This window comes from Phascolarctos cinereus, unplaced genomic scaffold, assembly GCF_003287225.1.
Source record: "Phascolarctos cinereus isolate Bilbo 61053 unplaced genomic scaffold, phaCin_HiC Scaffold_3;HRSCAF=262, whole genome shotgun sequence".
Taxonomy (NCBI): Eukaryota; Metazoa; Chordata; class Mammalia; order Diprotodontia; family Phascolarctidae; genus Phascolarctos; species Phascolarctos cinereus.
The window spans coordinates 8727968-8751567 of NW_027555736.1; positions in this window are offsets into that span (position 1 = coordinate 8727968).

Sequence of the window (23600 nt, forward strand, 5' to 3'; positions counted from 1 at the left end):
CTCAGCTTCTCTGACTCCAAACCCATTCCTCTTTCCTTGAAGCCTTTCTGCCTTAGGAAGTTACAGGTCGCATCAAGTGATGGAATCATTTAAAGGACAGTAACCAAGTTAAAAAGAATTAATTCATCTGACACAGCTATTAGGATTCACTTTGGAATCTCCACATCTAAGTATCGGACTTGTCTTAGCAAGGTCGATTCAATGTTGTAAGCTTTCTGTCTGGGCAAGTAGGCAAGGGGAAACAAGCAGATTAGGAGCATGCTGCTGAAGGTGAGAGTGTACTGGCATCAGCTGGCTTTTCCACAGGGGGCTCCCTTGCTTTGTCTTGAGAAAAGGCTGGCCCTGGAATTGACAGGGTTCCAGAAATTAATAACAACAACTAGCATTTACAGAGCACTTTGCAGCTTGAAAGTGCATTACATATCTTACTTTTTCTTCACAACAACCCTATGAGGGAGGTGTTATTATTATTACTGATTTGCAGATTGAGGCTGAGAAAGATCAAATCATTTGCCCAGTATTCCATAGCTAGCTAGCAGCTTGAACTCAGGTCTTCCTGACTACAGCACTGTATCTAGCTAGCTACAGCTAGAAGCATTCTTCAAATTCTTAGTATCTGTCGAGTCAGAAAATGGAGAAATGTGAGGATGAATGCGTAGCTGCCAACACCTACAATCCCCATTCTACCTTTATCTTCATAGGTTCTCACTTGCAATTCACACAAATATAACCCAGCCTCAGTACACTTATTTGCCAGCTGGAAATTGGCTTCTCTTTCCTTTGCTTAAGAATCTGCTTCAATTTCTTCCTCCTCTGTGCCTCAGTTTCTTTCTCTGTAAAGCATGGGGGTTGGACTAGATGAGCTCAAGCTTTAAAAAAAAATCCTAAGGAAACCTGATTTTTCAGTTACTAATTGGTGTTTTCTAAACTCAAGATCTCCATTTACCTGAAGTGAAAGCACAATTACTTGGCTTATCTTAACACTATTTGGAGTTCTTGTCTTATAGTACAACCTCCACCAATCTCCTTCTCCAGTGCCTCACGGCAGCATAGATGTGACCCCAGGTGCGCCAAGACTGGCCATCACAAGCTCTCTCTGTTAAGACATAGAGGAGAACACCAGCAGGGCCATCACCAGGATCTGATGGGTTGGTCTTCAGGCAGAAGGGAAGGGTAGGGGTCAGTGCTGAGCTTTCCCAGAGAGGAGCACTCCTACCTCCCCTGGGTTATCCATTCTACTCATCAGCCTTCGAGTTATCTGGGTTACAATCCCAGGACAGTAACCAAAAACCATGGGCTTCATATAGAACAGAACAGGCTCTATCAGAAGTGTTTGTTTGGCTTCTCTTCACTGATGTCTTCGGCAGGGAGACCTTTGCAATGGCTAATTTGAGAAGCCTAGCCACATCACATTGGGAGTAAATCATCAATCTGGCCAATCAATACACCTTTGTTATATACCTATTTTTATGCCTGGCACTGTGTCAGGGTTAAAGGACACAGAGATGAAAAGGAATAAGAATGCTGCATTCTAACAGATAGTCATGGAAGTCATTACATATAAAATACAGAAAAGATCATTGGGAGGTGGGGCACTAGGCATTGGATGGATTGGGAGAGGCTTTGGGCAGTAAGTGGCAGTGGAGCTAAGCTTTGAAGGAGATGAGGGGTCCTAAGAGGCAGATGTGAGGTGGGAGCACATTCTAGGCATGGGGGCTAGCCACTGCAAAGGCCCAGGGATGGAAAATGGAGTATTGTGTACAAAGAATAGCAAGACTTCCAGTTTGATTGTCCCAGACGAGACATAATAGAGGAGAATAATATAGAATACTACTGGAAAGACAGGTTGGAGCTGATTGGGAAGAGAATGACAGAAGGATTCATATTTGATGATACATCTAATAGGGAGCCAGTGGAGTTTACTGAGCAGGAAGCTGACGTGGTGTTTGAAGAACAGCCCTTTGATGGCTCTGTGATGGGTGAATTGGAGAAGAGAAAGGCTTGAGGCTGGAAGAGCAGTTGGGAGGCTCCTACACGTGGTAGACAAAGCCAAAGGTGACGAGGACCTGAACTAGGCTGATGGCTGTGTGAGTGGAGAGGAGATACACTTGGGGGATATTGCAAGTGGAGAATCAACAAGAGAGGAGTCAAGGACGACTCCGAGGTTGGAAATCTATCCAACTGGAAGGATGGTGGTGCCCTCGGCAGAATAAGGTGATTTACTAGAGAGGGAGGTTGGGCTGGAAAGATAATGCGTCTGTCATGGACACTTTGTAGTTGAAATGCCAATGAAACATTCACAATGAGGCACGGGAGCTGATGAGCTCATCAATTGAAAGAGTGTTGAGTGAGAAGAGGACAGAGAGTCATGAGGGACACCAGCAGTTAGGAGATGTCACCCGGAGGGAGATCCAGCAACGGAAGCTGAGAAGAGGAGGTCAGAGACACAGGAGGAGAATGAGAATGTTGCAAACCCAGAAAGGGGAGTGTTCAGGAGGCAGAGTCATCATTAGGGTCAAAGCTTGCAGAGAGGTCAGTAAGGGCAAGGACTGAGAAAATTTGTCCAGCACATTTGGTGATTAAGAGATCATTGATTTCTTTGGAGTTATTGTTATCCAGCAGTTTTAGCTGAATGTTGAGGGCTAGACTGTAAATTAGTGTATGTCAGAGGCAGGATGGGAACCCGGATCTAACTGACTCTGAGATCAGTCCTTTATCCACTAAGCATAGGATGCTGCTTATGACTGTCTGCATGTCTGTCAGAAGAAGTCTACAATAGCTACACAACTCATTTTCCAAAAGACCAAAGCTCTTTCTTAAAGTTTGCTCCAACATAGTGTATTGGGATGGATGATGGATTTAGAGTCACAAAACCTGAGTTCCAACCCCCGCTGTGCTGTGTGACCTGGGCCATATCATTCTAGCTCTCTGTTCTGAGTTTCCTCGGCTGTAGGGTAAGTGGGGTGGGTTAGTCTATTTGCAAAGTCTTTTCCAACTCTAAATCCTGTGTTATCTTATGATCTTAATTCTTGCTTATAAGACACTGTCTTGTACCTGTAAACGCTTTGCTGGATCTTTGCTGACTTGAGGTGTGGAATTGACTGTGGCTAGAGGTATGAAAGTATAGAAAGTGCCTCTCCATCTGTGCTCCATACCCTCTCAGGGCTCCTGCCACCCTCTCAGTTCCTTGGATGGGCACAAACCTTTTCTGGTCAGACACACTTTTACCTGTGCTACCATCTCTTCCTGGAGGGCTCCAAAGAGGGGCCTCTGTCACATGATGCATTACCAACTCAGCAAATATCTACATTCATGGCTAGATTTCTTCTCCCTTTGGTTCCTTAGGGCCACTTTTGTGCTGCTGTCTTTAGATCTGGGTTGGTGCTGACTCTTCCATGCATTACCTGGCATTTATCCAGCCAGGATCCCAGTGTGCTATTTTCTGCTGATATTTATAATCTCTGAAGGTCCATTCTCACTATTTGTATTTCCTCTGAGGTGCTCTCTGTGCTGCCCAATTGTATGATAGAAGTGCCTTAAATTAGTAATCTTGCATTTAAAATGCTAGTTGCTCTTTCTCGGTATGTAGATGAAGGCCAGTCTGTACGCCGGAACTCTCCCGTTTTCTTTCTTTACTGTTTTTGAAACAGGCTGTTAATTTGGAAAAGGTCTGATATTTCCCTGGTGCTGAGAGATTTCATATTTACCTGCCCTAACCCTAAATTTGCACTCATATATAATATCTCGTATAAATTCCTTCTTCTTTTTCCCTGCTCAACAGTTCAAAACTTCCTGATATCATTTCCTGTTCTCTCTGACTTTACACCAGGCTCTGACAAAGACTTGCATCTTTTTCTTGACAAGACCAACCCCTCTGCTCAAACCCTTGCTCCCATTCCAAGCCATCTCCTCATCTGTAAAATGAGAGGCTCTGACTAATAACCTGTAAGGACCTACCCAGATCTAGGGCTATGATTCTAAGATTTTTCAGCAGATCGACTCATAATCATCTCCTCCTACCCCCTCACACTCCATGTCAATCTGTCCTCTTCTATGGGCTCCTTGAAATGAGACAATATTTGTAAAGGGCTTAGAACAGTGTCTGGCACATAGCAGCTGCTTCATAAGTGATTCCTTCCCTCCTTCTCTTTCCTCCTTCTTTCCTTCCTCCCCTTTCTCACTTCCTTCCTTCCTTCCCTGCTGCTTATAAACATGCCCAAATCATCCTGATTTTTAAGTGACACTCACTTGATTCTACCATCTTCTCAAGTTATCATTTTATGTCTTCTCTCCCTTTCAAAGCAAAACTCCCCTGAAAAGCTGCCTATGTGTGTTGCTTGCACTTCTTCTCTGATTCACATCTCATCTCTTTCAGCCTAGTTTCCTATCACTCACCCAACACTGTTCTCTCCAAAGTTATTGATCATTTCTCGCTGCTAAATCGGATGACCTCTTCTTACTCCTCACCGCTCTTGACCTCTCTGCAGCAGATGACACTGGTGACCATCTCAACTAATCAACGAGCCTTTATTGATGAGCTCCTTGTCACATGCCAGACAACATGTTTGGTTCTGAGATCAAAGACAAAAACAAAATGGCTTCTGCCCTAGAGTTATAATGCATTCTATGGGGGGAGACAATGCATACATGCATACATACACATACACGAATATGTTACGGCCTATATTTATATACACAAAATAAATACAAAATAATTTCCTTTTGGGAGGGGACTCCAGCAGCTGTGAGGGACAGTAGTAAAGGTTTCATGTAGAAGGTGATTTGAACTGAGTCTTAAACGGACTCTAAGGGGAGGTAAGGAGGAAAGGCACGGTGAAGGGGGAGCCAGTGCCAAAGTAAAGCAGTGGGAGATTGAGTGTTGGGTGGACAGAACAGTAAAGAGGGCCCTTGGCCGGGATTGTAGGACGAGTGAAGGGGAGTGATGCTCAACAAGGCTGGGGGGTGGGGCGGAGCCAGGTTTTGTAGGACTTGATATTTCTTCTTCTTCTCTGCCTCTTCAGACCTTCTCACCTCTTGGTCCTCCTACTTGTGTCACTTTTCCTTGTCAGCCTTCTTTCCTGCATCTTCTTTCGTATCACTTCCACCAAGCAATCCTCCAAGGCCTTGTTTGGGGTCCTCCTCTCTTTTCTTTCTACATTTCTTGTCTCAGTGACCTCATCGGCTCCCAGTGATCATCTCTAGGCAGTTGACTCCTACATATATAAACCTATCCACGGGTCTTTCTCCTGAGCTCCAGTCTCACATTGTCAATTGCCTATAAGACATTTCAAACTGGACGTCTTGTAGGAATACCAGACTCAATCTATCGAAAATAGAAATTTCTCTCTTTCCCACCAAACCCTCCCCTCTTTTGAACTTCCCTATTTCTGTCAAGGATGGCACCATCCTCCCAGTAACCTGGGTTCATGGCTTCAGAGTCATCATTGAGTCCTTACCTTTGCTTCTTACCTCTGTGCAGCCACTCCATTGCTAAGTCTTGTCAATACTGCCTCTACAAACATCCCAACATACGCCTCCATGTTCTCCACTCACACAGCCACTACTCTGGTTGTGGTCCTCATCAATCTCATCACCTCTTCCTTGTACCATGGAAAGAGGCACTTAATGGGTTTCTCTGCCTTCAGTGTCACTCCCCTAATTGGTAAACTTTAATGGCTCCCTATTTCCCTTATGATTACATACAGATTCCTCCATTTGTCATTTAAAGTCTGTCATGACCTCAGTCCATCCTGCCTTTCCAGCCTTATCACACGTGCTCTCCTTTCACTGACTCTACGATCCATCCAAACTGGTCTTGATGTTTCACAAACACAACATTCCATCTCATACTCTCTCGTCTTCACCTATGATGGAGAATGCCTGTGTTGCTTAAGCATAGAGCTCATGTGCTATCTCCTTTGGTGAGGCCTTTCTTGGTCACCCATTATTAGTGCTCTCCTTGCCTCAGGTTACTTTATTTTGTACATCTTTGCTGTTTCCTCTCAGTCGAAGGCAAGCTCCTTGAGGGTAGGGGCTGTTTTGCTTTTGTCTTTGTATCCCTCACACTTGGCATATGCTCAGTAAATGATGATTAAGTGATATTTTTAAATCAAATACCCATTATCTATTTGTTAAGTGACCTACCACCCTTCAGAAGAGCCACAGCCTGAAGCAGCGGCTTTTGATCTGTCTCAGCTGTTCTATGATTCGTGGACAGGGAGCTGAGGTTTGCTTTAAGGATCTTTAGCTTTTTTTGAAGGGGAAAAGCATTTGGCTAACTGGCACATTTAGGCTACCTCTTTTGGCTACCACACTGGCACATTTAGGCTACCTCTTTTGTCTTGAAGACTTGAAAGTAAACCAGTATTCAGGCCTCGAGTCTGGGAGTGAGACCCCATGGAAGCTGAAGCCATCAGAAAGATTCCTTCATCTCAGACAGGATAAAAATCTAGTTCAGAGCCATAAAACCAGTCACAATCATCATCACAGTAATAATTACTAACATTTACAGTAGTTCAAGATTTTGCAAAGTGATTCTCATGTATTATCTCACTGGATACGTACCACAACTGTGCAAAGCAAATGTTATTATTATTCCCATTTTATAGATGAAGTAACAGAGACTGAGAGGTTAGATGACTTATCCAGGACCACAGAGCTATTTATTATATGTTTGAGGCAGGATTTGCACTCAGGTCTTCCTGATCCTAAGTCCAGTGCTCCATTTACTTTACCACCTATTATATCTGCTATACAATTTGCTGCCCTCTAAATAGCAACATGGATGTCTGGAGCATTATTACCCTGAACTAAAATGGCATGGACCACTTTAAGATCAAATGATACATAATTCATGAGACATAATTGTCTCATGATTGAGACAAATTCAGTTCAGTGGCAAGGGAGATTCATTACTATAATAGTGACATGTGATACCCTCTACATTTCCTTGCCCTGAGGCAAATCTCTTATGGCCTCCACCTAGTTACCATTCTTTGACCAGTAGGTTGGAAGTAGGCTATGTTGTCATATGCCCATGAAAAGGTTTGAGTCCTTTATATGGTCACTCAGGATGAGAATTTTGCCCATCATTCCCTAGTGCCTGCTCCCACGGCAACCCTAAGAATGGGCCAGTGGAGACATTCCCCTTTGTAGAAAACTGGTCCATGGCAAGATCACTAAAATCTGGTGAGAACTGGGCTCTGGACCAGGGTGTTGCCCCTTTCTTCTCCTAAAAGATGGTGAATTCTCACTCCCCTCAGGTCTCCCAGAGGGAATGTTAACAGCTGCCATTCTCTCAGCAGTCCAAGGGATTTGGTATTTTCTGTTTTAAGTGACAGATTTACTTTTTTTTTGGGGGGGGTGTCAGTGCTTAAAGATGTTACTCAGTTCTTGATGGGGATAGGGAAAAGACCTGAGATTTTACTGATTTAAAGAGCTCCCAGGTGAGAAAGCTCCCTCTAGATATTTTATTGACCCAACATACCAGAGCACATAAGCTTGGTGACATATTCTATTAATGCCAGCTGAAAATTTTTCTAGGAGCAGAACATCTACTTCTCTGACATCCTTTTCTCCTGCTTGTTTTGAATTTTTTCTGATTCATCCATTCTGAATTCTACAAGGCAGTTGGGTGGCACAGTGGACAGACCACTGTACTCAGAGTTAGGATAGACCTGAGTTTGGGTCTTGTCTCACTGGGTAGCGAGATGGGTCAGTGGATAGGGCACTGGGCCCGGAATCAAGAAAACCTGAGTTCAAATCTGGCCTCAGGTACTTACTAGCTGGGTGACTCTGGGCAAGTCACTCACCCTGTTTGCCTCAGTTTCCTCATCTGTAAAATGAGCTGGAGAAGGAAATACAGACCACTATCTTTGCCAATAAAGTCCCAAATGGGGTCATGAAGAGCTGAACACAACTGAAAATAACTAAACATTGGATTTTGTTTCAGATGCTTTCCAAGTGTGCAATCCTGGGCAACTTCCTTAACCTTTCTCTGCCTCAGGTTCTTTACCTGTAAAATGAGAGCAAAAAATGATGCCTCCCAGATTATTGTGAGAATCAAAATCTTGAAGCGCCATAAATGTCAGTTTATTATTATTGTTTTTAGTGGCCAAATGTTCTTCCTTGTTGTTCCCCATGTACAACATCCCAGCTTGTGCCTTTGTCTGTGTGTCTCTGCACAGGCCAGGCCCCAAGTCTGAAATGCCCTCTTCTATCACCCTGCCTCCGAAAATCTCCACCTTCCTTCAGATGTGCTCAGTCGTCATTAGTACCTGAAGTCTTCCCTGATCCCGACAGTGGTTAGGACCCTGCCGTCCTTTGCAAAATTGTTTTGTCTTTATTCTTCATATTTTCATACCTCCCCTCCCCCCTCCCCACAGTAGGTAGCTTCCTGAGGATAAGGACTGTTTTTGCCTTTCCTTGTATCCCTAGCACTGGCACACAGTAGGTACTTAATAAGTGTTTATGAACTTGTTTCCTACCAACACCTACTGGACAGTCTCCCTTATTTGCCAGGTTCATGTCTAGCCCAGTTACTAGGTGAACTTGATCACTGGCTTTGTCACATCCTCGTTTGGTTTTTTTGGAGAGGAGTTATATTTGTCAATAAGTCCTCTACCCAGCCCGTCAGTTGTTTGCATGATGACTCCCATGACACAGACGTAGAAGCTGAGGTAAAGATATTCAATAGGGTGGGAAGCTGATCCAAAGCTTCAAGGCATTTCATTCACATTCTCTCCTTTGACTCTCATGAAAACTCTGCTAAATACTGGAGATATTCCTATCTCTATGTTACAGATGAGGAAACTGAGGCTCAGGGAGAGGTGAAGGGACTCAGTGGCAAGAATCTTGGAGAAGGCTTTGGAAAGTCCCTTGGATAGCAAGGAGATCAAACCAGCCAACACCTAAAGAAATTAATGCAGATTATTTACAGGAAAGTTAAAGAGTGAAGCGGAAGCTGAAATCCTTTGGCCACATATGAGAAGATGAGATTCATTGGAAAAGACCCTCATGTTGGGAAGAATTGAAGGCAAAAGGAGAAGGGGATGGCAAAGGATGAGATGGAGAGACAGGGTCATGGAAGCAACAAACATGAGTTTGGACACACTTGGAGAGAGAGTGGAGGACAGAACTCCTGGTGTGCTGTTGTCCATGTGGTCATGAAAAATCGGACATGCCGGAATGATGATGATGGTGATAATGACAATGACCATTACTGCCTATGTGCTTTTGGGCATGTTACTTCTTTTCTCTGGGCCTCAGTTTCTTCACCTGTAAAATGAGAGGGAGGAAGGGCTAGATTGCATCTATGCTCCTTTGATTAAAGGACTTCTGGACTTGTTTCTGGGCCTTCATCTGCAATCATTTGGTGCACCTATAAGTTGATTACATATATACCAAGGGTCAGAGGCCAGGTTCCCACTCCAGTTCTTTCTGACCCCAAGCTTGGTCTGTCTCTCCACCGCTATTCAGCTTCTCAGTCCTTAGGGCCTTCGGTCAGAAGGTATAGGATGGATTAGGACGTAGGTTTACAAACAGGTTACATAAATGCATGCCCAGATCAGACTTGTCTTCTCACTAGGTTGCGCTCGTTCTGTTCTACCAAAGATATGCTGGGTTTTCTTTGACATTAGGTATTTTAACAACTAAAATCCTAGGTCTACTTACAGTACATTTCTAAGGGGTGAAAGCCTTCATATTCTGGATATTTGAACTCTGAGGGAACAATCAGGTTCCCTGAAGTGCATTTTATTAACTTTAAAAAGGGAACAGGTAGACCGCAGGTGTCAGACAATTTATTCCCCAGTGCTGGGAGTTTCTCTAGATACACAAATATAATTTCAAGCTATAACCAGTGTCCATAATTCCCCTCTATCATGCTTGGATCAATAGGAATTGTTCAGTGTGCAGCACCCCTTGGCTACTCCCAAATGTAATGGGGTTGTTTAGGGGTAATAAACCAATAACAAAAGCACTTTATCAAGACAGAGAACAATGTCAATAACATGGGAAGGAATCATATCAATAGCAAAGCAATCTTTATTGTCCATACACAATAGGGTGAAATGCCCTGTAGCTGCAGAGGCTATAATCTAATTTCCTTCTAATCCCTCCCCTCATAACGAGAAGGAAGGATGTGTAGAGTATGGTGACTTGTGCCTCGTGAAGGCTGTTTTGTGAGACTTCCTCTGGGGAAGGCACAAGAAAGTCTGACAACTCGGGGCAGGCTCATGGAAGTTTAATTTTATACCTGACTCTGGAATCGTCATGGTCCAGCTTGGATACCACTGTTGGCTGCTCCATCCCATGTGGTCTCTACTCCTCTCCCAGGTGTACTGCAGCCATACTTCTGACTTTTTATCCCTGTAGCTTCTGCAGCCCGACTTTTTAAACTTCTTGCCTGGTAGCACCCTTTTCACTAGGGTCCTTGCCTGGTGAAAATAGCACGCTAGTCTCATGCCCAGTCCTCTTTGGGATGTATTCCAAAAACTTTCTCCTAGTGTGTGAGGCTTTCAGACCTGAGCATGATGGGAAAATAGTCCTGGAGCATGATTTTCATCACGCAATAATTGAAGTATGTCTTGAATCCCTGACACTCTTGTCATATCATTGATCTTGCCCTGAGCATAACCCACCTCTCCCTCTGCCTTTGCTTTGTCATTGTTGATCACTCTCTCCTCCTTGATACTTACTTCTCTGTAGGTTGGCAGGACATCCCTCTTTCCTGGTTTTCCTTTTTACCTATTGGACCACTCCTCATTCGATCACACCCTCTAACTGTAGCTGTCCCCAGGGCTCTGTCCTGGACCTTCATCTCTTTTCCCTCTATATGACTTCACTTGGTGATGTCATCAACTCTCATGGATTTAATTACCATCTCTAGGATGATGATTCTCAAATCTACTGACCCAGTCCTGATGTTTCCGCTCACTTCCAATGTTGTATTTCCAACTACCTATTGGACATCTCATACACATCTAAAACTCAACATGTTCAAAATTGAATTCATTATCTTTCTTCCCAAATTCTCTGCCCTTTCCAAACTTCATTATTACTGTGGAGGACACCACTATCCTTCCAATCCCCCAGGCTTCAAACCCAGGTGTCACCCTTGACTCCTTACCACCATCCCCAGCCCCATATTCAATATGTTGCCAAAGCCAGTTAATCTTAGATTTGTAAAACCTCACAAATATGCTGCCTTCTCTCCTCTGACATTGCCATCTGGTGCACATCCTCATTTCCTCACACCTGTACTATTTTAATAGGCTGCTGGACAGCCTATGACAATAGATTCTTATCAGATAAAGGAGCTTCAGAACTCATGTACATGGAAGTGATACATTCTTGAGTGATGGAAAGATCAAGGGTCTGACCATCTTTGTGAGTGGCTGAGGTGGAGAGGAAGAGGAGCTCAAGAGAAATTAGTAAGTTGAGGAATTATGAAGTTATAGAGTTTGAATGAATATCAATAAGAAAAATTGTGAGCCACACACTGGGCTTGTTGAGGAAAGAAGGGGTGTCTTGGAGGGTGGTAGACAATAGCTGCTAGATTTTGATTGGATGGTAAATATGGATTGAATGACCCTCAGAGGTGGAGACATTACTGAGGTGGGTCATAGCAGTTTTATAGGTTAATGGTCAAGAAGAGGGACACCCAGAATATTGCTTTATTGGAAGTTACCTGGTAGGATGAATATCAATGTTTATTGGTGATATTGAAGGCCTTCTGTCCAACTGAGGCCCTTTGCTGAGTGGCCATTTTGGGTGGCAGGAAGGTAACAAACATGAATTAAGCATTTACTATGTACTAGGCACTGTATTAAGAATGGGGATTCGAATCAAAACAGAAACAAAGTCAATCTCTACCCTCACGGAGCTTATATTCTAATGGGAGAAGACAACAAACACATAAGGGGAGGGGTAAAAGAGTGAGGAGAGAAAAGGTACCCAGTGGGGAAATGGTAGTAAAGGCCAGTAGAATCAGAAGCACAACCAGGAAGGGAATGGGGCAGAGGGTTTTAAATGTCATGAATTCTTTCCTTTGTAGTGATAAGGCTGATCTTCATTATTTGGCATGTCTGGAAACTCCTCAGATTTTAGAGAGCTAACCTTTTTCTTCCTTAGCCCCCAAGGCTGTTAAATATATCCAGCTTCTCTCTCCCTGTAGGTGTAAAAGAATAAATTAGCATACAGTACTCCACTAATTGCTTGATTTCAATTAATTACCTTTGTATATCTGAACATTCATCCTTCCCTCTTTTTTTGGTTCAAAATAGACCTGAATCTGTGACATTGGAAACAAATGGGAAGCCCGTACTTGGATTTTCAGAAATGCCTATTAAATACTAAGAGGAGCACAACACATCATTTGAGATTCTCATGGACATTTGGCAATGGTTTCCATCCTTGGGCTTTTGTCTCTTTCAAGTTCATAGCAATGAGGTGATGCTGGAGGAGAAACTAGAGGGTGAGAATGATTACACAGGTCTAGGAAAACTATGCCGCTCTGTAGGTGCAATGTCCACTTCCCGCCAGACTCCCCTGGGCACTGTTCATGAGGAACCAGGTCTCCTGTGAAAACTTTCCCTAGTGGGGCTGCAAGAGTATAAATAGTCATCATGTTTTCCCACAACTAGGCAGATGAGAATTTCTCTTGTGCTCTTCCTTAATCAGATGACATCTGAAGGGTTATGTTCAATTGTTGGCACTACAGGAGAAGGACATTGATTAGCTAGGGAGTCTTCACAGTAAGGCAGCCAGGATGATGAAGAGCCTGCTGTTTATGTCATGTGATGATTAGTAGAAGGGATTAGGCATATTTTACCTTAAGAACACTAGGGACTGCGAATGATAGCTGTCTTCAAGTATTTGAAGGACTGCCATATGGAAGAAGGATTAGAAGAAGTGAGATCCGACCCCAGAGGAAAGAACCAAGTGTAGAGGGAAGTTGCAAAGAGGCAGTTTTAGGCATGTCAGAAAAATGTAGCACTTTGGAGCTGTCCAGCATGAAGAAGGCTGACTCAGGAGGTAGCAAATTCCCCCGAAGAGGCTCTGTGGCCATTTCTTCAATATGCTGGAGAAGAAATTTCTTTTGTGGGTGTTGGCTCTGACCGGATAGATTCTGTGATCCTTTTTAACTTTCAAAGTCTCTGATTTTGTGAGAAAGGAGGTTCCACTCATACCACGATGGGATATTGGAGAAAGGGGTCCCAAGGTAACAAAATGATCTACTTGAAAGGAAACTTTTAACTCGTCATGCAAGTAGACAGCAGAGCTTGGAATAAAGACAAGATCTCCTAATTCCCGGGCCAGTGCAGTGCTCTCTCCAATGAATACATGTGTGTACACACACATATACACACATACATTATATATACATATATATATATATATATGCATATATATATATATCATACAAACACAAATGCACGCGAATATACATGTATAATATACACATTTATATATAATATGTATGTATAAACACACACATATATGTGTATTTTTTTTACTACCCATTATGTCCAAAGCCCTGTGCTTGATGCTTGAGACATGAAGAAATCTAAAATTCCATCAACACCTTCAATAATGATACTCGATCTGCATATGGCATTTTAAGGTTTGCAAGAACCACATTTGGACCTCATGAAAACCCCATGAAGTAAATATTATAAATATTTTTTATCTCCTTCTTACAGAAGAGAAAGCTAAGATCACAGAGAGTAAGTGATTTCTTCATGGTAACATAACCAGTAAGTACCCAGAGACAGAATTTGAATTCATATCTTTCTGACTCCAGGTCTGACTTTTCATCCATGTTACCACCCTGAGGCAGGATTTGAACTCATGAAGATGAGTCTTCCTGACTCCAGGCCTGGTGCTCTATCCTCCTGTGGTGGCACCCAGCTGCCCAGAAATAAACATTTATTAAGTGCCTGCTGTATGCCAGGTATTGTGCTAAATGCTGGGGAGACAAAGAAAGGCAAAAGATAATCCCTGCCCTCAAGGAGCTGCTAATCTGCAGGGGGGTAGGGGAGACAACATAGCCTAAGGGGGAGGGGAGTGTACTTGGAATGGGGATATGGCTACAATGCAGCTGGGAGGGAAACAATAAAATGGCTGCCCTCCTACTTAGGGAGGAAAGAACAGGGAGGTGGTTGGTGAAAAGACCAAAGGGTAGAATTTACTTTTAGCAGCTTGAATCTGGGGTCTTGAGTCTCAGGGAAGAAGGATCAGGCTATTGCTGCTGCACTAGGTCTCTGTTAATGTTTCCATGGGGTTGGGGTACATTGAGGGGTGAGCATCTCTGTTCCCATAGCCTAAGGAAAGTGGAAGGAAAACAAAAATGTTGAGGAGGGAGGCTTAGTTGGATTGGGGAAGGGCAGCTAGGTGGCACAGTGGATAGAGGAAGACCTGAGTTCAAATCCAGATTTCAGACACTTATGTGACCCAGGGCAAGTCACTTAACCCTGTTTGCCTCAGTTTCCTCATCCATAAAATGAACTAGAGAAGGAAATGGCAAACCACTCTAGAAAACCCCAAATGGGGTCACCAAGAGATGGACACGAGTGAAATGAATGAACAAAGACCCTAGGCAAGTCACTTAACCCTGTTTGCCTCAGTTTTCTCATCTGTAAAAATGATTTGGTGAAGGAGACGGCAAACTACTCCAGTATCTCTCCCAATAAAACTACAGATGAGTTCACTGGAAATGACTGACCAACAAGGTGAGTACTAATTAGCTCTCCCCTCCCTTTAACCTCAGGCAAAAGCCTTTTGTGACAATCATGATTTCTGATTCAAAGCAGAAACATTGGTGGGGAGACCAGTTTTCATGTAAAATATATGGGTTTTTTTTTTTATCAAAATTTGGTGGATACAAATGAAGAGAAAACATTAGAGAAAGAAATAACATAGCTCTATCCGTATGTATCATCATTACATCAAAAAATGTCCTGGACATTTTTTTTCTCTGTTGTGGTTTACAAAGGTCTCTTCATCAATTATGTCATTTGACTTCTTAAGCAGCTACTTATTTTGCAGGAAAGTGAGGCTTAGACCAGCAAAGTGACCTTGTCTGGGGTGCCATAGTCTGTGGATTTGGACTCAGGCCTCTGCTGATTCCAGTACACCATTCTTACCACTGCTATACAGGAGAACAGGGACCATTGCTTATCTAAACTTTGTATCTTCCATAGTCCTAAACACGGACCCTGGAATGCGACAGATGTGCCAGAAATATTTGTTAAACTAAAATAAAAACTTTCACCTATAATTTATTGTACAAAATATATTTTAATATTTTATTTCATTAAATATTTTTCAATTACATGTAAAACAATTTTTGCCATTCATTTTAAAAAGTGTTTAAGCTCCAGATTCTCTCCCTCCCTCCCACCCCTCCACCACTCCTTGAGAAGGCAAGCAATGATATTGATTACACACATGAAGAACGATATCATAATGACTATCTTTTGTTTTTACATAACCCACATTTCTCTTTTTATCCTTCTCCTACCCTTCTCAGAGAGTTATCCCTTCTAACAAAGAATCATTTTTTTTTAAAACAGGAAGAGAAAACTAGCAAAACCAGTCAGCACATCCAGAAAAGCTGGCATCATATGCAATGTTCCACATCTGTGGACCCTGGCCTCTGCAAAGGGGCAAGGGGAGGGGGTGAATATTTTCCCCTATAATAATATCAGTGTACTTACAATTTGTGCTGCATAAAGACACCGTATCTCTTCCTGAAACTCTGCTTTAAGGCCAAACCTAATTTTCCAACTTTAAAACCTCCAGTTTTTATTATTCTGTGGTGTTCCTCCTCATTTACCTCGTCCAGTCACTGTAGTTACTGTGTCTATTGCGTTTCTGGCTTTGCTTCCTTCCCTTTGAATCTGTTCTTCCCAGGCTTCTCCATATTCTCCATATTCATTCATCACATTTGTGGTTTCTTATGGCCCAGTGATGGGGTGTTTGGGTGCTTGTGTTTGGTCCCCAATTTCTCCCTAGCCTCAGAAACACTATCCCTGACAGTTTCTCCCCAGCCCAAGGATACTATGCCTAGCAATTACTCATAAGTGGGCCCCAGCAAGACCCTTATCTCCTTCCCTGGTGCAGTTACAAACAGCACCTGTAGGAATTATTAGTTTGAACTGGGTTTGCACTGGGTCATAAAGACATTCTTACCCACTGAACTATCTATACTACCGCCCTACCTCATTATCTACATCCTGGGCTCCTCATTAACTGTATTCTAGACTTACGACATATGTATACTCCCTACTTCTATCTTGTCAAACAAGACATTGATTGGTGGCAGACTGGACAACTCTCAGTCACCCCTGAACTCTAGTTCAGGCCTAAAACCACACCTCCATGTGGGCCCCCTTGTGGGCTTTTCCCAGTAAACTCTGGGTAAAATGCCTGCACAGTAGGTACAAGAAGTGCATGTTCTTTTAAGAATTGACCACTCCTTAACCACTCCCTAATCCCACCCTGAATCACCTAGTTAGCATATTTGACACATGTTTTATCTTATTTTATACTGTATAAACTTCAACTATACTCTTTTAAGATTGCAGGATCCTTACGAATCCTTGCCCACTGAAAAGCGTAACAATAAACTTTTCCTCTGGCTAGAAGAAGATTTGAGTTGAATTCATTCAGACAGGGCCTGGCATCGCAATCTTGGGGTTCCCAGAAGCACCCCCCAAAAGTCCTAGACCTCTTCACCAGGAGCATTTCACTGCCTGCTTGAGCAGAATTTGCTTAGCCATTCTTTAGGCCACAGGCAATCACTTGGTTTCCAGTTCTTACCACAAAAGGGGCTGCTATAAATACTTTGGTGTTATGTAGAGCCTTTCTTTCTTTCTTTCTTTTTTTCCAGTGGCTTCACTGGCCAAGTACTTAGCAGAAGAATCTCTTGGTCAAAGAGCATGGACATTTGAGCGATCACAATAATCTTCAAGTACAAATCTGACCTGTCACTGCTCTGATTAGGAACTTTCAATGACTCCCAATTGCCTCTCTGAGCCCTTACCTTGGAATTTAAAGCCCCTTATAACCTGATTTCAGCTGACCTTTCCAGCCTTATTTCACATTACTCTACTTGAAGCAGTCTTCATTTGTAAGATGGGGATAATAATTCACCTAAAATGGGAAAATAATAGCACCTCCCTCACCCAGCTGCTGTGAGGATTGAAAAAGCTATTATATTTACAGAAATTTGAACATCTCAAAGCTCTATAGAAATGTTGGTGTTAGCATTATTATTATTATCGTTGTTAATATTAAGTATCTCTATGATGCATCCATGTGGCCATTACCACCAATAGTCTGGATCACAGGCCTTTCATCCTCTCACACCCTCACCTCCCCCACCTCATTTTTATCCTGTTTTGTAATAAATCTGTTGCATTATTTTCATCAAATATATCCTCAGGACAATAATGGGAACAGGACAAGCCAACAGCACTGAATGTGGACCCAAGGCAGACTCTGCAGTGAAGCACTTTGGTGCCTCCTGAGGAAGCATTTGTTTTCGAAATTGGGTTTTCTTAGTCCTCTCTGATTACCCAGGAGCGCTTTCCCAGGTGTTACAGAAACATGATCACTTACCAAGTTATCCTAATTAAAAACACTTTCAAGGTGTGCGCATAAACTATTTATGGTCACATCACACCATCTTCTAGAGAAAAATGGGGGAGTGCTTAGAGAAAAGAGCATTCATGTAATTTGCAATTCAGACCCAACACCCTTGAGTGTTTGTAAACACATTTGTCAGCCCCTATGCCAGAGAAGTGTGCATCTTCTAACGTAAAATTGTTCTAGTGATTAAGACAAACGAAATGGCATCTAGATTCCTTCTTGGGAAGTTAAATGTTATCGTTTCCTTCCTCTAAATAAATAATGAGCACATTTCCAGGCAGCCTTTGGAGCCGTGGGGTAGGAGAAGGAATGCTGGACCCGGAGTCAGGAGTGCCTGTAGATTTGAATCTTGCCTCCAATCAGCCAGCAAGGACATAACAGATCAAAGCAAAAGACATTTAAATTCATAGGACAGAGAGATAAGTGGCAAGAAGGATTTCCTCATTTACATGTGGGGTACCCTCTCTACTGGTTACCATATAGTGGGGAAGGGTGCACACATTACTGAACACATGTGGCCAATGAGCCCATTGGGGCCAGGAAATTTGTATAAAGGGATACATATGTCATTGATCTGGGCAAATGAATGGAGGGAACTCATAAAGGGCCATCTGTGTTCCAGGCAGTCAAACCTCTGTTGCTACACAACTTCAATATTCAGTTTCTAGACCTCACAACCAGGCCTCACCTACTGCTGACTCATCCTGAAACTGAGCTCAGCACACAGGGCCTCTTCACTCTGGAACATCCAACCATCCCTGTGGTCCTACTTACCCTGGAATATCCCTCCATAAGGTCTGCCCCTTTCTCCCATTCTTGAGTCTCTAGGGGGCTTCCATTTTGTGGATTCTGTTTCTAACTTTTTTCCCACTCAGCCATCCTCTTACCAGCTCCCTACCCCCCACACTTTTCCATAATGCCCAGAAACTTCTTCCTAGAAGATCACTTATAATTCAGAAGTACCCTGAGCCCTAGGGTTCCTCACTCTGATTGGGTGGCTCCTCCCAGAGCCTCCATTTAAGGGAGGTACCCAGTCTAGCCGTCTCTTCATTTTCTACCATGGTCCTGTTTCTTTGGACTTCAAAATCATGCCTCCACCCCAGGTACCTTCAGCTCTGTCCTCCCCTTCCCCTCTTTTCAGTTCCCTTTTGTGGGTGTCTTCCTCAATTAGAAGGCTGGGAGGAGTACTGTCTTTCTCTTGGCTTGTCTCTGTAACCCGACATTTAGCATAGTGCCTGGCACACAGTAAATGTTTAATGATTGCTTGTTTCCTCCCCTCCTTCCTCCAGGATGCCATTATTTTGTTCCCTGATTTTTGCTTCAGGGTATCACTGGGTTTTGTGTTTTCTGTTCTGGACTTTGTTTTGTCTACTTGGGTTTGGCATCTCCACTGGACATCCCCTGTGATCCCATGATTTGCTGACTTCTCACAACTCATTTTCTGCCATCTCTACCCTAGGGGCAGCAACCTCCATGTCTATAGACATGTCACCAGTCAATTAATCTGTCAATATACATTTATTTAGTGCCTACTACACCCTAGACACTGTGTCAAACACTGGGGATACAATAAGAGGCAAAAGATAGTCCCTGACTTACAGTCTAATGGTGGAGACACTAAGCAAACAAATATGTATAAACCAACTATATACGGGATAAATAGGAAATAATTAACAGAGGGAAGGTCCCAGAATTCAGAGGGGTTGGAAAAGGCTTCTTATTGTAGGGTTTTAGTTGGGACTTAAAGTTGCCAATAAATGGAGACAAGAGAGCATTCCAAGCATGGGTGACAGCCAGAAAATGTCCAGAGTCAAGAGAGAATATCTTGTTCTTGGACCAGTCAGGAGGCCATCATCACTGAATCCAAGAGTGGAAGAGAGGAAGATGTAAGAAGACTGGAAAGGCAGGGGCAGTATGGGTCCTTTAGGGCTTTGAATGCCAAATAGGAGGGCTCTCCCCTCTTCCCTCTGTTAACGACCTCATATTTATCCTGTATAGAGCTTGCTTTGTACGTATTTGTTTTCATGTTGTCACTCTCATTGGGCTGTAAGCTCCTTGAGGGCAGGGACTGTCTTCTGCCTCTTTTTGTGTCCCCAGTGCTTAGTACAAGGCCTGGCACATAGTTGGTGCTTAATCGGTTGGTTGAAACAGAGGATTTCGTATTTGATCCTGGAGGCAATAGGGAGCCACTGTAGTTCATTGAGTGGGGAGGGGTGGAGGGTGACAGGATCGATTGGACCTGCACTTCAGGAAATCACTTTGGTGGCTGAATGGAGGGTGGGCTGGAGTGGGGAGAGACTGGAGGAAGGCAGACTCCCCAGCAGGGCTACTGTCCAAGCATGAGGAAATGAGGGCCTGCACCACCTCTGACCTTCACCCCCACCCACCAGGGATCTTCAGGTCCTTAGACTTTTAGGTTCATCTACTTCTCTCTGGTGCCAGCTTCTAGGGTGTGATGGCTAGTAAGCCTCTCACTAGCAAGGGAAAGCTACTGCTCAGTCCATAGGTGAGGATTATGGACCAGCCAGCTAGAAGACAAAATCTAGCATAGAATGCCCCAGGCTGGGGTTAAGCCAGTTCTTGTGACCTCTTCACTCCTAGTCCTTGGCCTCAACCAGCTTTTTGAATGCTGGTTAGAAAAGTCCTTTTAACTTCTGTACAAGAAGGTTTTGGATTCTCCTGGATGGTGGGCTCTGTGCCAGGCTATACTCGATGCCAGAAAAGGAATTCTGGGAGGTACCAGGATACCAGCTTGTCTCCTACCACCTCCACCCTAGGGGATAGCAACCTACCTACCCGCCAACATACAACCACTCACTGCCCCCACCCCCATCCTTACCCCCCAAGGATCCAGGACCATCACAGCTGAATTGCCTCATGTCATCCAGAATCCTGATGATGCCTCATTTTTGTTCAGTCATTTCAGTCATGCCCAACTCTTTATGACCCCATTTGGGGTTTTCTTGGCAGAGATACTGGAGTGGTTTGCCATTTCCTTCTCCAGCTCATTTTACAAATGAGGAAACTGAGGCAAACAAGGTGAAGTGACTTGCTCAGGATCACACAGTTACTAAGTATCTGCAGCTGGATTTAACCTCATGAAGGTGAATCTTCTTAATCCCAAGCCCAGTGCTTTATCCATCACTCCATTTAGCTGCCCCCTGACTCCCTAATGGCTCCCATTTCTATGAACACTTTGGGGTTTACAAAATACTTTCCTCACTATAAGCCTGTGAGAAAAGCAAGCATTATTATTCCCATTTTATAGATGAAGAAACTGGGGCCCACTGAGTTTAAATACTTACTAAGGCCACTGAGATAGCATCTGGGGTGGAATTTGAACCCAGGTCTTGTGAATCTGAGTTGAACCTGGGCTCTTCCTATTCCACGATGCCATTTCCTCCTTCTTCCCTGAGCTTCACACAGTGATGGAGGAGCGTGGTCAGTCTCCGGCAATGCCTGCCTTTCAGCACATTGGCCAGTCCAGTTCTACCCTCTCCAGCCCCTGCCTATCATTTCTGTGACTGCCTCCTCCTCATTCATGAGCTTCAAGGTGAGGGATGAAGGATAGGGCCACCAGGCTTCCTCTATAATCAAACCAGGTGGTCTCCATAACCTTGGGATTCTGGGCTCCCCTCTTCCTGGCCACTCTCCAGGTGTGTGACTGCAGCGCCTCTCAAGCTACAGCTTCCCTCAGGACGAGCCTATGTGGTGAGCAGTGCCGATGTTATCCTAGAATCACAGCATCACAAACGTGGAAGGGACTTCAGAGGCCATCAAGGTCCACCCCACCATTTTACAGATGAGGAAACTGAGGCCCAAAGAGGGACACTGACTCTCTCAAGGTTGCACAAGTGGTAATTATCACAGGCAGAATTTGAACCCAGGTCCTCTGTCTTCAAAGCCAGGGCTCTTTCCACTGGAACACACTGCATCTGTTTAGTGAAATGTGCTAAATGTCCTGGATTTTACAGATAAAAGGCAGGAAAAAACCAAAACAATCCCTACCCTTGAGGAGGGAGGAGAAAGAATAAGCATTTATATAGCACCTAGTATGTGCTAGGCACTGTGCTAAGGGCTTCTTATAGACATTAATCTCATATGATTCTCACAACTCTAGGAGGTAGATGTTACTATTATGTACATTTCAGAGGTGAGGAAACTGAGGCAAACAATGGTTAAGAGACTTGTCCAGGGTCACATAGCTAATAAGTGTCTAAGGCTAGGTTTGAACTCAGAATTTTGTGACTCTAGGCCTAGCACTCTATCCATTTTACTACCTAGCTGCCTCAAGGAGCTTATGTTCTACTGAGGGATCATAGCATCATAGATTTAGAGCTGGAAGAAAACTTCGAGGTCATTGAGTCCACTCCCCTCCTCTTTTTGCAAGTGAGGAAACTGAGGCACAGAAGAGTTAAGTGATTTGCCCAGGGGCTGAGGAGGAGTTTTCCTAGAGCCAATCTCTTATGCCATGCTGGCTGTTTCTTGCAGGTGAGGCCACACAAGGTGTATACAGATATACAAAATGATAACACAGTAATTTCAAGAGGGAGAGAACATCTGTGACCGAAGCCATCAGAAAAGAAAGGCAGACAGAGGGACCACCTGGGCAAAGGCCTGGGGGCTGGAGATACTGAGAGAGTTTGGGAGGCATCTGACAGGAAGTGTGGGTGGGGGCCACAGAGGGTAAGGTCTTCAAAGCCAGAGACTGTGTGCTTCATCTCTGCCACAGTGGGGAAATCACTGAAGATTTTTGGAGTGGAGAGTGACATAGTCAAATATGTATTTTAGTACTGACAATTTAGTGCTACAATGGGCTGGAGAAGGAAGGGACCAGGGAGAGGGGCCCAATCAGGAGACCATGGCAGTCATCCCAGCGAGGGATGGTGGGAGCCTGGCCTGGGATGCTGGCCGTGGGTGTTGAGAGAGACAAGGGGACACATGTGGAAGATGTGGTGGTGGCCAGATCATCAAGACTCAGCCACTGATTGTACATGGGGAGGGAGAGTCAAGAAGATTCCAAGGTTGGGAAGTTGGGTGACTAAGAGTGTGCGGGCATTCTCTGCAGAAGTAGAGAAGTTTAGGAATGGGACGGGTTTGGAGGGCAGTGCATAATGAGGTCATTTTTTCCCTGTGTTGAGTCTGAGGTGCCTCTTTGGATTAGAACTCAGCACTCCCATGGCACCAGGTCTCACACTCTGCCCTACAGCACACAGCCTCTCTAGAGGGATGAAGAACAGGATTCGGGGCTCTTCCTAGGTGTTCTTCCTTGGATCCTGGGGGGCAGGGCTGGGATACCAATACCACTGGAGCCTTGAGGGCAAATAGAAGTCATTGCCCTCTGGGCACCCCAACCTGCCAGTGGGCGTGGGAATTGGGAGAGGGATCCCAGAGGGGCTGCTGCAGAAGTAAAGTTAAAAAAACAAACCATAACCAAAAGCTGTAGGAGAAAAAAGAAAAAGAAGTTCTGATCTTTGAGTGGCCCTCTCCCTACTTCCTTCCGATATGTGGTGTCACCGAGGATTAAACATTCCAACAACTTCTGGGCCTTTCCTCAGCCTTTTTGAAATTCTAATGCAACACATTTTTAATACGATTTCATTATTCCATATAAATTGGATTATTATCCCTTCAGAAAATTGGAACATTAGTGTTTGTTGTGGTCATCAGCTAAGCAAACCTCACTGTATGATTCTTAAAACTTATGTTTTAAGACTTTAATAAGAAAGGATTTCTGAAAATAACAAGAGATGGAATGAATCAGAGGAGAGAAGGTAAGGTTCATTTCAAAAAAAGGAATCAGCTTCCCCTCAAATGACAGATCTGGGAAACAGCATCAGCACAAGGGGCGCATTTATTGTCTTCTGCAGTCCACTTTCAGTAAGAAAGATTTCCTTCCTGTAGATGGGCATGAAATTAATTCACATTAAAGTGATGGAGTTCTG